Raw genomic sequence first — 7737 nt, forward strand, 5'->3', positions numbered from 1 at the left:
ATGTTGGCAATGAAAAACGGTCCTCGCAAAGACAAAGTTGAGTTCTCTGAAAATAAGCAAAACGAATGCTTTAGGTTTATTTAAAAATGAAACAGAGTAAGATGACAAACATATATTGCTTCCAGGTATCCTCCCATGGATATGTGATGCTTTGGAATCATGCGTGTTTTATATTTTGGGTAAGTGTGTTTATGCATGCCCGAAAAACCGTCAACGGACGATCTGCAGACGGTGCGGGACACTGCCAGACAGACGAAGAGTAGAGACCGACCGTCACCTCACACTGCCTTGCCTTGCCTTGTCGGGCTCCCGCTTGCCTTGCGAACTTCGCTGCCTTCAGTTATGGACCGGGAATAACGTGGTGAGGTTGTTTCACTTCTCCGACTACCGGTACTGTGTCTCGTGTCCGTGGTGGATTTTAGTGTCACTGCCGTGTTATCTGTGGAATATATTAAGATAACCGATAAGGTAGGGAAGACATCACATTTTACAATGATGCTGTTGTGTTTGCTGATAAAATGGTTTGGGATCAAACGTGGTGAAGCTGCATGTTGCGTCAAACATGCCGTCGTTATTATTTCTAATAGCTCGAAGTCATCATCTGTGAATATACATATCTCGATGATAATTATGCACTTGGAAGATTGATAATATATCGCAAATTCTGCTCATTGCAACCTGATCAAACGATGGCTTATTTGTATGTAAGAAACCGCTTTTGAAACAATTTATGGCGGGTTAGCAGAGATTGAAGTGGCGAGGGGGTGGCAATGAAGATAACCGGGCCGGGAAGGATGAGAAAGGCTTTGGCTAAAGAAAAAACTAGGAATGCCCCGTGCAGTGGGTGAAAGGATCTCTCTCTCTCTCTCTCTCTCTCTCTCTCTCTCTCTCTCTCTCTCTCTCACAGATATGAACTTACTGTAAACTGGTTAGGCTAGTAGGTCTAGACCTTATTTCTGTGTAATTGCGGACATAGATAATAAAATACATTTTTTTCATCCTAAGCCTGATTAATTAAATAACATTAAATTCTGCCATAACCATCATTGCAGATTAATTATTTTGTGGCATTATGTATACTGACAGTATGCAGTTGTCCGCATGCATTGTGGCCAATGCGAACTGGCTTGAATCAGAATTACAACAAGTACCATTATATTTATACACACACACACACACACACACACACACACACACACACACACACATATATATATATATATATATATATATATATATATATATATATATATATATATATATATATTATATATATAATAGTAAGTCAAATCATAGGGCAGGACTTTATATTATATAGTGTGCAAAATTATGATGTAGAAAAACGGGCCATAAGGAATGACAGAAGTTTGCGATTATTATGGGGATAGTGAGAGTGAATGTGAGCGAGATGGGTAAAAATACTTAAGAGCGTCTTCATTTCATTTAGATAATTATTTTAGTGCTCTTTTATATTGCGTAACGTACATCTAGCAGTTTTTGAGGGATCATTGTGTGAAACTGTGTTATTGGGTTAGGAATACGAAGATGAGTGGAAAACAAGGATGCATCGTAACCTAAACTAGGGCAATATATAACAAGACATGGGACCGTGGCCCTCGTGAACCCCTACTTTGGCCTGACCTGACCTTAATTTAGTGAAATGTTGGGGTACGTCCTAACCAAACTTAAGCTAGGGCATCGGGTTCTACCCTGACCAGTGCAGCTAAAACCGCAAACTGACTTCTCCTTAGCCTTCGTTGCAGGAATATGTCTTCAGTGAACCTTTCCTGGCCTAGACTGGGTGGCACTTCCTACCAAGCCATAATACTGATGTGGAAAGATTTTGTTTTTGGGTTCATCCATGCTACAAAAATAAATTAAAGTATGAATGTATTCGTGTACGATGTTTTTCACTAGAGACACCAATTATAAAGGGAAATGGCTTGATGTCGAAAAAATAATGTACAGTATTAAAGTGGCGACAGGGAAATGTAGAAAACATAAGAGATCGTTAATAAGTTTTTGTTTTTTGGGTTCCGTTCCGTTAGCGTAATCGTGTGCAGGGCTCTCCTAACAGCGTTATAGGGCCCCGGGCAGAGCAGTTCACTTGAGCCCCCACCTACAAAACCTCTCACTGGAATATGTAAATTGTCAATAAAATTAAACATATAATTATTGTATTGGTACTTCCAACAAATTCAGTGTTTGAATTTTTAAAAACATGCTATACAGCAAAGGTAAATCAACAAAAACGTATGAACAAACAACATGAGCCATGAAAAAACAAAAATTTCAACATGTTAATGATACTTAATTAGTAAACCGTACAGGCGGAGATGGCACAGTATGAAATTATGAATTATTTATTATTATGCAAGTGTTCAACACTGACATGTGCAAAATTTCTTTGCAGAGAATTGCTTTTTATACATGCGTAAAATTTCTTTGTAGGGAATTGCTTTATAATAAATTTATTGACAAGTCAACATACATAGATTAGCATGGGGCCCATATGCTCTAGGGGCCCCCTGGCACTGCCTAGCATGCCCATGCGTTAAGACGGCCCTGCGAGTGTGCATATGGAATTATACCATTTATAAGTTAGAATTATGATGAATGATAGAGAAACTTCATTTTTAACGTGACCGTGTTTGACTGGACTTCGCTTCTATTGAAGTTTAATGACACTATGAAATGACGCAGTTTAATATTCTCAGCTGGATGCGTTGCCCAAATCCATTCATGTATTTCTGACAACGTTAAAACGAAAAAGTTATATATGGTTAAAAGTGGAGCGCTGGTTTAATTTTATGGAAAGATTTAGCTACCGTAAGTTTTATAAAAAGAATGTTCATCATTGTGAACGTTAGATATAATTGCATGTTTAAGTGTTGTATACAGTGGAAAGCCTGACACTGGTTGTTTGGTTTTGATAAAGGTCGTTCACATTGTACGGTTTATCTTTCAGTTTTTCTAGCAAAATGTGTTTACATTGTAAGTCTAGGATCCGGTCTGTGTCCCATATCTCTCTCTCTCGTGCCATTAGACGTGAACTCTCGTTAATATACACTTAATAAAAAATGTCTTCCTATCCCGCTATGTATGTGAATTGTTCACTGATTTAACGTATCCTATCCGTGTTCAAAAAAGTAATGAATGATACTGCAATTGTAATGATACTGCAGTTGTAATGATGGTAAAATTATTGATACCGACAAAAGTACCAACAACAATATATCGCAATGGTTGTAAGACAAATAGCATGTTGTGCTTCTCTGATAGTTAATAGATTCTCGAGAATCTGACCATTCCCATTGTGATTTTTTTCCTCAGTAATAGTAATATACCATACGGTTCTTGATAGGTTAATAGACAAATCAAGGTAACACAAAACAGGACCCCTCGAGCACGCGTAGGATCCTACAGGCGAGTTCGTCAGAGATTTCTTCCAGACGTATCCGACTTATAGGAAAAACGAATGATTCAAGCAACGTGTAGCGGTAATCGCCTCATGAAATTTTGCGTTGAAAACATTATACTCGTAAGCGAATCGCATAATGTGTGAATCAGGCCTAAGACGGCCTACTGGCATGGTCCTTGCCCAAGTTGTTCTGTAAGTGTGGTAAATTTTCGGGAACACCAAGCGTGGTGTGGATCAGCCCAACCTAACAGTTTATGCAGCCCGATAGCTTTGGTAAATGAATGCAAGATAGTTACTGAAGTTTGATTTAGTTTTTGATGGAAGCATATCACCGATGGCATCTTACGATGGGACTAGTTACCCACCTCGGATTTGTGTTCCCTAATCACCAAAAAATTGTTACATTGCCGGTTAGTTGTGAGGCAGTCATAACTCTGAACATACTGTAGGGGCAAATGATTACTCAGTGCCAGAATTCGCATTGCCCCAGATAATGCAATAGTTTTAGCGAAGGCCGAGACAGGCGAAGCAACGTGCTACCAAGAGGAATGTAAATAATGTCGAAGTCTAAGTAAGTGAAGTGGAGTCTGGGTAGGGGTGTGGTGGGATGTTTGGCCTTCGTAAACCCCGTGTGTGGAGGGACCGGTTGGGGTGGTAAGGATGGTGTTATTAAATTGAGCATAGGGGATATGGGTGGGGAGCGGGTTGGAAGGGTGGGGAAATTGCAATCTTAGAGCGGAAGAAGGAACATTATGAATGCCTCGTCCTTAGAGGAGATACAGGTGAATAAATATGTATTTATAGATGAGTGATTGCCATTGAGAGGAAAAGGTTGCAGACGCGAGGATGTTTTACTTTAGTTATTTATTTTTTTGGTGCATGGTAAAGTTATGAAGTTTCTGTTATTATTCTTATTTGTTTGTTTGATCTTTTGTAGTAGTTTTCTTGTTTTTGATATTTATGTTTTTCCTTATCAGTGTTTTTATCAGCTTCTAGTGTTTCATTCTAGGCTGGTATAATTTGGGTGACTGCTGTTTTCATAGGGACCTTGCAGCTGTTTGGAGCTAACCATGGAACTTATCAATATTTGTTCTTGAAGATTGGCATCTTGAAGTTCAGTTTTATTATTATTATTGCTTGCATGCGCGCTCCCACACACACACACACACACACACACACACACACACACACACACACACACACACACACATTGCGTTTTTCTTTGTACGTGTTTTTATCAGTGTCAGCATTATGGGTGGCAGCTGTTTTCAAATGAACCTCGCAGCTGTTTATCCATGAATATTTAATATTTGCATATACTGTATATTGTCATCCTAAAGTTAATTTTTATTATCATTGTTTGTACATGTCTAATATACAATATATATATATATATATATATATATATATATATATATATATATATATATATATATATAATATATGAATACATTCGTTGACATCTTTATTCAGCCGGAACTTTTAGTGGATGTGTTTGTTATGCCATGTTCGTTGCGCATATTGCTTATGTCACCTCACTTCGGTCTTTGTATGTTCAGATATGCATTTTGAAGAAACCTTTCAAAATAATTCGTTCAGGATGCGGATGATTCCGGGTCTCGAGACGAATGCTTGAAACTAGGCATGTTGGCCGTGCGTGTAATCATAACAGGTGCAGGATGAGTAATCCACATTTCCTTCTCAGTTTATGGTTGGGGAAGTGTGTTTGGGGAGCTTTTTTTCTTTCTCTTTTGCTACATCCTTCAAATGGTAGGAGCAACCGTCCCGGCAAGCTTTCATCAGTTTTGAATCCGGCGGTTGTCTTAGTCATGGATTTTAGTCGTTTTATCACCTTTTGGTTTTTCGAGCGTTGTCTGGTACAGTTGCTTGTGGCTAACAAATATGTCTATTAATAATACTCTTAATATAATTTATGACAGTATATATACACTTATGGTCTGAATACGTTGTATGACTCGTTGAATGGGTTGTCTCTCAGTTTACCTCTTAGTTTTTTTTTATGGATTTTCTCAAGATATAGAGAGCCCTAATGATAATTGAGATCTCTTCTTTAACGGGTCTCAATGTTTGCTGGTATCTTTTTAGGACTAGACAAAAGTTCATCTGTGACATTTCCCAACGGCGCAAGTTTTTCATTTTGCTCGTATTTAACGAGGATATTGTCACAACCGATAAAGTTATTTTAACTGGTACTTACACGGTTAGTCAAGTTAAATTCAAACATTACAGCCATGAATATGTATTTTTCTTAAAAATGTTTTTGCTCATCTTCAGTTTTAACGTTCGGGATTAAGACAGAAAACTGCAGATATTCTAAAACATATCACTGGAAGTTATTTTTTTATTACTAATTTGGGAAGAATTTTTCAGCATGACACCGACGCTAAATCTCCATTATTTGTAAACCACTATGGCACTGAATAATAAGATAATCAAGGACGCTATAAAGTTGGTGAAAAAAAAAAAACTCGAGCTATGTCAAATGGAGAGTCTACTGAGGTCTTCCAAAAAATTTAAGTTTAAGCTGGACATACGTTATCACGGGCTTTTGTTTGCTGAGTTAGCTGTTACAGGAACTGGCTCGAGTTGTGGTCTGGTTATCTTCTGATTAGTCAGGTTTTAGTTGAGAAACGCTGACTGGTTCTTCCTGGAATCTGCGTGGTTAATGTGGAAACGAGAAAAGCAGACGTTTAGCATGCAAGGTTCATTATCAGGCTAATGAAAACTAGATTACGTACATACATCGTTATCATGGGGGAGAAGCAACAGTGGGTGCCAATCCTTACCGGTTTCTGTTTCATTTCCAAGATATTTTCGAAGGGCTTCCATTTTCCTTGTGGTAGAGTTATTTAAGACTATAAATCACGTGTCAAGATATATATATATATATATATATATATATATATATATATATATATAATTATATATATATATATATGAAAGAATTATAATTGATAACCGGGGTTTTTTATACTCAAACATAAAGCTACAAATGTAAATATCCATTCTACACTAAATAAGATATGTAAAGTATGTATGCATGTATTATAGTATAATGTATGTTATATATATATATATATATATATATATATATATACATATATTATAATTGATAAGTGGTTCGTCGTCTCACTCATAAACCATTCGGCTATAAGATATTAAAGGACGTTTATAGCCAAGTGTCTATATATATATATATATATATATATATATATATATATATATATATATATATATATATATATATATATATATATATATATATGTGTGTGTGTCATCATATTTGGTATTTTTACCACAAACCAGATTTCAGCCCCTATCTGACCAGTTTCAGTTCTGTTCGTTGGTATACACACCCAACTGTATGCATAAACAAGGTAAAAAATAAATAAAATCTTTACATGTGATGCTTTGATGATAAATTTCCATTATTAAACACAGGCTTTTTTTCTTCACGACAAATTTTCTTTTCTTAAGAAGATACATAACAAATAGCCTATATTATTCACATTTTCACATATTTACATTAACAGGCGTATTTTATTACACATTCATATGTATGTGTGTATATATATATATAGTATATATAATATCTATATATAATGTAAATTTGTATGACATATATTCATATATATATATATATATATATATATATATATATATATATAATATATATGTGTGTATGTATGTATGTAGTCTCACATGGTCTCAAAGTATATAAGAGATTCACACGTGAAAGCAAAAGGAGGTACCAAGACTTTCAACTTTTATTCCAATGCCATGCCATCTTCAGGGTACTGAAGATGACTTTGGAATAAAAGTTGAAAGTCTTGGTACCTCCTTTTATTTTCACGTGTGAATCTCTTATATACTTCCTCCACTATACTTCCTCCACGAGACTATGTGGGAATGCAAATATATATACATACATACATACATACATATATATATATATATATATATATATATATATATATATATATATATATATATATATATATGTGTATGTGTGTGTGTGTGTGTGTGTATGTGTGTGTGTATGTAATAAAATACGCCTGTTAATGTAAACGTGAAAACGTGAAAAATATACACATGTATAGAGATGTAGGGTATGAGTTATAATTTTATCTGTATATTCACTTACACGTGCTCATATATTACACTAGTTAATAATCTGGTTACACGTGTACAATTGTACATACTAGACTTTGGATCTGGATGCCATTTGTCGTGTATCTTCTTAAGGAAAGAAAATTTGTCGTGAAGAAATAAAGCCTGTGTTTAATAATGGAAAT

The 7737-nt window shown here is 35.7% G+C and overlaps 1 protein-coding gene across 3 annotated transcripts in view; it reads left to right on the forward strand.

The window, feature by feature from the left end:
* The first annotated feature begins 295 nt into the window (after nucleotides 1–295).
* Nucleotides 296–7737, forward strand: part of LOC136836302 (ras-related protein ced-10-like) — a 383808-nt gene continuing 376366 nt past the window's right edge. The window contains exon 1 of one of the 3 annotated variants that reach the window (XM_067100416.1): nucleotides 296–468. The gene's annotated coding sequence lies outside the window, so the exon portion shown is untranslated. The remainder of the gene's footprint in view (nucleotides 469–7737) is intronic. The other 2 variants (XM_067100417.1, XM_067100418.1) reach the window with 2 other exon arrangements.

The sequence above is a fragment of the Macrobrachium rosenbergii genome, chromosome 56 (genome assembly GCF_040412425.1).
Source record: "Macrobrachium rosenbergii isolate ZJJX-2024 chromosome 56, ASM4041242v1, whole genome shotgun sequence".
In the NCBI taxonomy this organism is placed as follows: Eukaryota; Metazoa; Arthropoda; class Malacostraca; order Decapoda; family Palaemonidae; genus Macrobrachium; species Macrobrachium rosenbergii.